The sequence below is a fragment of the Ostrinia nubilalis genome, chromosome 7, assembly GCF_963855985.1.
Source record: "Ostrinia nubilalis chromosome 7, ilOstNubi1.1, whole genome shotgun sequence".
NCBI lineage: Eukaryota > Metazoa > Arthropoda > Insecta > Lepidoptera > Crambidae > Ostrinia > Ostrinia nubilalis.
Genome location: NC_087094.1, coordinates 920,290 through 930,352, shown reverse-complemented (window position 1 = coordinate 930,352; position 10,063 = coordinate 920,290). Strand labels below are relative to the sequence as shown.

The following is a 10,063-nucleotide window of genomic DNA, read 5'->3' as shown; positions in this document are numbered from 1 at the left end:
AAGAAAATATTGTTTTACACTGATCATCATCAAGTCATTTAGACTCCACTATATTGAAACTGGTTGAGGAATTTTCACTGGTTGCATTTATTTCTCACGCAATGTGGGAGGTCTCCCTTTCGTTGAGACCAACGATTTGATGAAAGTAACCGGAAGCACTTGGATGCAAATTAACGTGGAAATGTCCTTTGGCTGAATTGATGATGATGATGAACAAACCATTAGGGCGGACAACGAAAAACTAAACACCTAACTATACTATCTGCTCATAACTTTTTTTTTTTTAATTATTACACCCGCTACCAACCGATCGATGTAGAAATCATTGGGGGAGGCCTAAGTTCAGCAGTGGACGTCCCGTGGCTGAAATTATGATGATGATGATAATACAGCACACAGGTAGGCGTGACCATACCGCGCGCCCTCGCACTGTGTCGGTACAAATTTAATTTAACCCTAATAACCGGCCTCGCCACTGCTTCCCCATTTTTGTTCCACTATCTCATAAAAGATGCATTGTGCGGAACAGGAAAATTAATTTCAGACAATAGCTTCGGAACAGGACGGAACAGGCTAGACGGAACTATTTTTTTATGTTTACATCGGCAGCTTTCGAATTCGCTCGCGTTTTTAGCCGTATCTTTTTTTGTTGTACGCGTTTTTGTTTTAGTTTTGAACTAGCTTTCCGCCCGCGGCTTCGCCCGCGTGGAATTTTGTCTGTTACAGAAAAGCTTTATCGCGCGCGTCCCTGTTTCAAAAACCGGGATAAAAACTATCCTATGTTCTTTCCCGGGACTCAAACTATCTCTATGCCAAATTTCATCAAAATCGGTTGCGAGGTTTAAGCGGGAAAGCGTAACAGACAGACAGACAGACAGACAGACAGAGTTACTTTCGCATTTATAATATTAGTTGGGATTTCGCGGAAAATAAGCCTTTGGCTGGGTTTTAGTTTCAGTAAGGGAAAATGTTATTCAAAATGCTGAACTAATATTTAGACACGTAACTGACAGGATTGAACAGCCACATAAACAGTAAACAGAAAAGAAAATAGCCCCAAATGGTTTTTAATAATTTTAAAAGATTGTGTATTTAAACAGTTTATCTACTGTGGTATTTACTTAATTAGATTATTATGTCTTAAGCTAAGCATTGAATGTCTGAATTAAATAAAATTTCGCAATCATCACCATCATCATCATCATCTCAGCTACCGACGATCTGGTGAAGGTCGCGGGAGGTGCCTGGATGCGAGCGGCGCAGGACCGGTCTTTGTGGAAATCCTTGGGGGAGGCCTTTGTCCAGCAGTGGACGTCTTTCGGCTGAAACGAACGAACGAATTATTACAGCTAACTTATAATAACTGGACTGATAAAGATCTTTCAAAATATTTTTTTCAAATTGCTGCCTAAACAACTAGTCATAGCGCCCAGAAAAAACAATTGAAGCATGTTTACTTAACAATTTGAATGTTAATTCCAAAACGTGAGTGTTCTTACGTATCATTTAAATGAAAATCAACACCCATTATATTAAATGTCAAAGGATAGAGAAAGATTTTAATCCTACCTCAAACCGCTAGAGCAAGCTCGCAGCGCTAAGTGTTTTGCCGTGTAGCGCGCGGGCAAAAAACGCCCAAAACAGCGTAACGCTTAATTTAATATGTAAGCGCTTGCAAGTGTAAACGCTTTAAATGTTTTAGAGGTGGAATAAGAAATTTAATATTATTCATGTTTGTTCCTAATTTTTTAGAACCTTGAACATAATGTGATTAAAGTACTTATCTGAAACGTAATTTAAAAAGCTGTGGTGGCTAAATACAATAAAGTCGATTAAAATAGTGGTGAAATGGCTAAAATGTTTCAAATTATAATAAAAATTGCTGGCAATCTATTAATAAAAGGTTTTCAGTTACGTTTCATATCATTTTCTTTTATTGTTGAGCTACCAATACTACAGAGGAGTGGGTGGAAATAGGAGGCGTGGTGATAATAATGTGCTCTAACCACTCCAGTGTCAAGTTTTATAATTCGCATCTTTGTTACATGATGGTGAATGATTGTCAAAAACATGGACCATAAGTTTACCTTTTGGTAAACTAGATGGCGCTGTTTCAAGTTACCTATACCGCGATGGCGAAATAGTTTTGATAAATAATTACACATCACTCTACCCTGTGATAACTAGCTAGAGAGCTGTCCTGGCTGTCAATGTGTTGTCCGTTAGAAAGAAAAGAGTCACATTCTGGATTACAGCTTTTGTTTTAATCTCTGACTAATTACTTTATGATTTTGGACCAAGACTCATCCGTAATTTTATTACTTCGTTCACACCCAACACAAACATCCTCGCAATTTCTTCATAAGTTAACCAAAGGGTGGTGGTGCTAAGGAGCTCCAAGTATTTATTATTCAGGTTAACTAGATTTACAACACCCGGGGCTCAAGCCGGATAATTTACCCGGTAATTAAACACTGTTTTATTATACTAAGCAGTGGAAGGATATAGCCACAAGTAAGATGGTAGCAGTAATAATAAGTCCATCTATACTATCCCGTAGAATACTGTAGCTCGAACAAGAAAGTTGCTTTCTAAAGAATCATCTCATAGTCACAGTATATTTAGAGAACGTCGAATATATTAGACGGTGACAAATCGACCATCGATAAAAAAATGTCTTAATGTAAAAAAAAATTCAATCAGTTTTTATGTAGAACAAAGCAGGTAAGTATTTGACAGAAATCACACCTGATGTTAAATGAGATGCAGTCTAGAATGGTACTACACTTCGTACATGCTTTTGTAAAATGTTCTAATAGACCAATTAAAGATAATAAGTAAACTGTATATCAAGCAGCAAACCTACTGAGTGTAATTAAACGTCGTAATAACGTAGTTGATGGCGCGTTCGCGCTTTAGCGGGATAAGGTACTTATAGCGGATTTTAATTTACGGTACAAAAACACTTCGGGCGGTATAAACGTACGTCTAAACACTTCTCCGGAGCTGGGCTGTCATTATGATAATATTACAGAATTAAACGCCAATTTGATGGCGGTGTCTAAACTGATTTTAATATTATATTTTTTTCTAAGATTGTTGACTGATTATTGAAAAAAAACAGTTTCATTCAAGATCTAGAATAAACTCATAGCCTCGGGAGAACGAAATAAAGCCTATCTAATCTAGACTTTGTTTCGAAAAGAAAAGTTAATTACGATTTTAAATTCGTTTCAACTTGGTACCATCCACAGCTGGACAAAGGCAGAGGCCTTTGCCTTGGGATAGCCCAAGGCCTGTATTATATTACGGACCAGTATAGAGCGATGTGATTTGTTAAAACACAAATTTTAATAGAATCCAAATTGTCAGACAATTTGAGTCAAAACTCCAACGTTATCAATTAGGTAAAATTGGTCGATCGTTACGATTCCATTTCCCCCGCCAAACCGCACCAATACGCACATTAATTAAATCAAAACGATATCTAAACCATTACTGGAATAACAAAAAGAACTTACTCAATTTCGATCAAAGTTCGCTATCTGGGAACGTTGAAATACTTTGTTGTAAAATCTTAAAAGACCATTAGTTATATTGGAGCGTTTTAATTTCTCGGATGCCCGAGGCGTATCTATCGAACTTTGTGAAATGTAATTGGTTTTCCGTGGAACGTGTATGAAAGATTACGTCGCTTTAGAGATATTATGGCATTCGGGTTATTTTCAACTGGACCACGTTTTTATCTTGGACTATCTTGAAAATTTCAAAAGTTATTGATGTTTATTTTTTTTCTATTGAGTAGGTTGACAGTTGAGAACCCTGGAGGTAGAATATGCTGTACTAATAGTCCAGTCTGACCAATGTGCTCTATGTAGTTCGGAAGCACGGATCAAAGTCTGCAATGTTGTAGTGATCTGATAATAGAGGGTTGAAGTTAAAAGTTTAAAGATCAGTATTGTCTTTCTCAGCAAATATAAAATATCTTTTTTTATTTTCAATCATATTTTTTATTTACTTATAACTTTATCAAAATACAAAATGTCTATAAGTATGATTGAGCACAAAATGAACTTTAAATCCAAGTCATTTTGTGCTCAATCCTACATAAATAAACCCAGACACCGCTTAACGTTATCACTTTAAAGCGACTTTGAAAAATCAACCCGAAAATGCTCATGGAAAGAATGTTGGAAAATATTTAAATCGGCCGAGTTGTCCCATAGGCGGGATTGGATGTCGAAAATAGGCTATTACCTTGCCCTGAACAGAGAATATTGCCTCTTTATCCAATTTAACGTTCGTACTTTACTATTTCTTAGACAATTGCGATTTATTTTCGGACTAAAGAACTCTGCAGCGGCTTTTTGAAGATTGATCGTTCGCGAAATTGGTTCTTAGAGAGTTTTAAACAACGTAAAACTGATGGGGGTTAGATAACGCGACGAATAAAAGGTTAAATGGTTTGATTATTCATAGTAAAAAGTTTATTTTTCTCAACAATCTTCCTATCTTCTACTTTTCGACATTAATCCAATCAATATTTAGTAGCGTGTAAGACCAGACTTAAATTCTAATGCTACAAGCGATTTTTTTTGCCACAGTGGACATGCTTATTTATTATACTTGTAGTAATTTCTTATTTCAAAGAAATCAAAACTAAACTTTGTTTGTAATCAATACTCATGTAAGTAACCCGTGCCTACCAAACGACGTATCTTCACAAACAATGCCGAGGCGTCGTTATCCAGGAACGTAGGGCCTATCATATATTCCAACCGTTAGTATATTACAGCAAGAGGCCATACGTTGCGGGAGCCTAATGGCAGGATTGTTTTATAGCACTCATTAAAAACGAATTCCGTTGTATTAATTACGAGAACATGAGCAGAAATATTGCTAGAGGTATGGGCATTTTAATTGAAGGATGATAGTTGGGTAACGCGGATCTGTATTTTAGGGTTATGTGTATAATATGAGGTTGGAAAAGGGATACGTTGGTTGGCAAGTTCATTTATTTATTAGGACTCAATAGCTCCTGGTACATGTTAGTGATGCGCTATCAGCAGTGAACATTTTCAGCAGTGAACTTTATATCCCTAAACTAGTTTTTTTTTTTCAAAATGGAACAACTCTGTCTAATCTCTATTACAAAAATTGTTTTGTCTTTTTCTCATTCCAACGATTGGTCTTTTGGTGACTGTAAACATCAATATTTTTCTTTGGTATTCTAAAATCAACACGAAAGCAGTCACCCGGCAAACGTTGATGGGCGAAAGATAGTTGCTACGACAAAAGTTATCTGTCAACTCCAAAACTATGCAAATATTATCAACAACACAAAATAACCCTCATCAATTGGTAAGACACGATAACCCTTAGGCTCTACTTCGCAAAACCAATTCCACGTTTCTAGTTTCACTTCTGTCCCTCTCGTTCCCTCTCTACCCAGATAGCAAGCGAACTTGCTGCAAACATGATTTTTATTTGAAATTAGATTGTCACGTCAAATATGACAAATCAAGTTTGTGGCAATATTGCTGTAAGCTTTTTGATTTAGGTATGATGTTTCAAGGCTTTTTTAATTTTGAAGCAAGTTTGCATTTTGCGCTATGTTTCAAAGATGAAGTATCAAGTTTGTTTTTTGTTTGTTACAAACTTGCGTTAAACTGTCATACGCATGGAGCAAATAATCAGTGTTGCCAGAAGGTTACTTTTGTAACCTTTTAGGTTACTTTTGAACTGCATTGGTTACACTAATGAAAAGGTTACTTTTAGGTGATTTTTCAGAAATTGTAGAATTAACTTTTACAGGTTATTCAGTAAAAATATTAATAGTGACAATTTAAAAATTATGTCATAAACTGCATTTAAACATGAATTTGATTTATTATTTGTTAAAGACAATGAGTTTTAGCAAATGTTTTTTTGATAATAAAACGCAAATCCATGAAACGGTTTTATACGACCGGTCACTTTTCGGTCTTCATGGAATGGTCAAAATTTCGAATTTAGGTAAACATGAACCATCCATGAACAACCTTACACAATCGCTCCCCCCCCCGTATGAAGGTTACTTTTTATTCAAAAAGGTTAAATTTTTTTATATTTCTGGTAATTTCTGACAAGACCCGACTGGCAACACTGCAAATAATCACTAGTGGTCATACGCCAACGTCACTCGCCCGAAGCCATAAAAAAGAAAACAAAAACTTCCGGTTCCGGAAGAAAAAACAGCCAAGTGTTTTGCACTTTTGCAGCATACTCTCTAATCTGTGTTTTGCAGTGCACAAAATCAGTGGTAGAACGTAGAACCTACAAGTTTTTTTGTTTTGCACGCTGTTTTATTTAATAAACGCTTCTGTTGTGCGAATTGGACGCGTGACGTGCTGAAGATTAAAGGTTAGTTCATTTATTTTTACTTTTACAAACAGAATTAATGATAATATGTAGTTCATATCTATCCCTTAAACCTTATTTACCTACTTTCAAACCCAGGCACGTGTTCCAAGTGTTCCTAACCCTAAATAGTTCCTGCATGTTCGATCCTGTTTAGTTATGCATATTACTCAATATCTATTTCTAATTATCTATGTGTAACAGAAAGGTGTTATTGTAAGTTGTAAATGTACATCGTGGACCCTGTCTTGCACTGCAATTGGAAAATAATACATAAATAGAACGTCTAAAATTAACAAATATCCTCAAATAAAATAAATTAATTGCTGTACAGTGACTGACATTGATGGAAAAGTCATAGTTTTTCCTTTCAATAATTATCATGTTGCTATGAAAATGCTACACTCATAGCACTTCAAAATTGTAAATGTAAATATAAAATACCCCCTAAACATCCTATCCACCTTATCATGTACTTTTATCCTACCTCGTTTAATTCTTAAAATTGTTAGTTATGTCTTAGCAAAGGTAACATAAATTTCCTCCTACATACCTATCTATTATTATATAATATAATTATAATTAATAGTGTTATTTGGTTTCAGACTTTGCATAATGGAATCAAAAAAATTTTTTTTGGTTACATTTTTAGATGAAGATGATGCTCCTGGCATAGTTTCATCAAAGTGGTTAAGATACCAACACTTGTTATTACCCTAATGTATGCACTGAAGAAATCAAAAACAAACTTGAAGAAGATGCCTGCACCTGAAGCAACATGGTCACAATATCAAATAAAAATACTTAAAAGTTATGGTAAAATAATTTTCTTTATTTTTGTATTGCTAAGTTATAACTAGATTTTACTATTGTGAGACTTTTTTATTTATTTCAGAAACTTATGGCGAAGCACGATTACATTTAAAAAAAGCGGAAGAAACCTGAAATTTGGACTCAGACGAAGCAGAAAATGATGTTACAAATGAAGTGACAGTGGACATAATGTCTGCTGTAAATTACCCAGTCACCTCCGGTTCTAAAGAGGCCAAGCAAACACAACTCAAAGCTGTTAACTGCCGATCAGGTAACAGGTTTTTATAACATGCAATGAGCTTCTCTCGTCAAAGATGCAATGCGACAAAATTTCATATTTTCACTTGTTTTAGTTATGACTTTTCCATGTTTTTTTATTTGTTACAGAGTGCATTACAAACAAGCAATATGCTATACAGCAGAGTCATATGATTCAGATTGTGTCAGACCTAGCTAACCAAATGGCTGAAATCAATAGAAAATTGGATTTACCGTTAGCTAGGTCCGAAGAAACATTTTCACCAACAGATGACAATGCAGGTCTTTCAGAACTTTTGGCAAGTCTACCAGTAAAGATATTGCAAGTTTTAATAATTTCGATGACAATTTAAAAATAAACAAGAATACAGGCAATAGTATGTATAAATTAAATACTTAAACACAGGGCAAATTTTATTATTCTATGAAAACATTCTAATGCTACTTTAATTAAATTTCAGATGTCATTTTTGTCTGGTATTGGCGGCAGAAATGTAAGAAGCCTTACGACTAATTTGTTGAGACGAATAATTCTAGATGATGTAGCCGAGTTGTATTCGTTAACTGGGAAACAGATGAAAAATTCGAATAAAAAGTCATTTATGAGTACAGAAACCTATAAATTAATCTTTCGTAAGTACCTTTATTTTATTACAAACTTATACAGGGTGTAAATGAATTCATAGGCAACCTTGCAGGGGGTGGCTCAGACCATCATTATGAACTTTTCCTATGACCAATTTTTCCTGTTTTCATACAAAAACTGATCACGAAAATAAAGTTGTTCATAATGATGGTCTGAGCTTCCCCCTGCAAGGTTGCCAATGAATTCATTTAGATACACCTGTATATCTCTCAATATACCTACTACTATTATTTTCTGAATCATTCGTGTTTGTTAGTGTTAATTATTTCTATTTTATTTTTCAGAAATATGTAGAAAAATCAACGAAGATGTAACTGAAGACAGTCTAAAAGAAATTATAAGTGATTGGCTAAATCAAGCTAAAGTTAGACTTTCAAGAAGGTAAGATTTAATTTATTTACATTAGATGTATTTTATTTTACACTAGCGACCCGCCCTGGCTTCACACGGGTACATGTATTATACATATGTATAAAACAAAGTTGCTGTCGCTGTCTGTTCCTATATACATATGCTTAAATCTTTAAAACTATGCAACGGATTTTGATGCGGTTTTCAACAATAGTTAGAGGGATTTATGAGAAAGGTTATATAATAGAACCCCATACGAATCCGGGGCGGGTCGCTAGTTATACATATATTACATTATTATTACACAAGGGACAGACAGACAGCGACTTTCTTTTATACTATGTACCTAGTGATTTACAAATTTTAGATGTGCTCCTTTCAGAATTTTAACTAATAACCCCTTACCCTTATAGTAGTTTTTAAGGATTACTATAAATATATTTATTTCAGACATAGTTCATAATTTTGTAATAGTAGTACAGAAACTTATACAATTAAATGTAAAATAATGTCTTAACCTGTGGTAAATATACTTGTTTCTTTTTGTTTCAGAGCAGAAACACAAAATAAAGAAATAAACCAATAGCGGCGACCATGAAACCGATTTTTTCTCATTTAAAGTAAGATAACATAAAAGTATAAATAATAAAAAAATATATGTTATGTTTGTTGTTTTATTTAATGTCAAACATGCATATTCATTGCAAGTTTGTTAAGGCAAACTTACATATTATTTATAGAAGCAGACATAATGCAAGTTTGTTAAGGCAAACTTACATATAATTTATAGAAGCAGACATAATGCAAGTTTGTTAAGGCAAACTTGCATATACTTTATAGAAACACATTAATGCAAGTTTGTCGCTCGGAAACTAGAAAGTTTGATTTAAACTTGCCTCAAGTTTATATACTTGCCATGGCAAATTTGAAACAAAGCTTCATTTTTGATACATCAAACTTACTGCAAGTCAGATTCCAGTTTAAATTGTTATCTGGGTAAAGCTTACAGGAGTGAAATGGGCGGAGAGAAGATAATTTTCTCTTTGGTTTTACATAGTAGACCCCCTGTAATGAATTCGTAACACTCGATAATTGACACGTCGGCGAAGGTCTAATCTACCCCTGGGACCCTGCATACTAAGATCTTGAGAACTTCTGATATTTCACACACGAATTTTGCAGGGTTACCTTGTGTGGGGACTATTAGAATTGGCCGCTGTTATTTATTATGGAAGGAAACAACAACAAAATAAATTATTTTGAGAAAAAATATTGTGTTTTGTTTATCTTCATAACAAATTGGGCTTTTGGTATTTTAGTTAGGCGGATTCTTTCAGTTTTTAGAAATATTTATTCTTACATCGCGAAATAAAGTATCTATTGGCGTCATCTATCGGTGACAAGCGAATATAACGATGAAATTTTCATCGTCGTCGAACAACGTCGCATGTCTCCATCCGCCAAAATCAGTTTTTGGGCATTAAACTACTCTAAAGTAGCTCTTTTGTAAGTAAACATTATTTTTATTTTTCTAAGTTCATAAACATGTCGATGCTACAGAATCAAACACCGGCGGATGTGATTAATCTAACGCAG

The 10,063-nt window shown here is 34.5% G+C and overlaps 1 long non-coding RNA gene across 2 annotated transcripts; it reads left to right on the top strand.

Moving 5' to 3' along the window:
- Positions 1–6,118: 6,118 nt before the first annotated feature.
- LOC135073041 (uncharacterized) lies at positions 6,119–9,095 on the top strand. Of its 2 annotated transcripts, XR_010257569.1 has the most exons (6): positions 6,121–6,402; positions 7,005–7,215; positions 7,295–7,847; positions 7,932–8,103; positions 8,401–8,497; positions 9,020–9,095. It is a non-coding gene; the product is annotated as an uncharacterized LOC135073041 (long non-coding RNA). The 2 variants fall into 2 exon arrangements; XR_010257568.1 differs by having other exon boundaries at positions 6,119–6,402; positions 7,295–8,103.
- Positions 9,096–10,063: the final 968 nt, after the last annotated feature.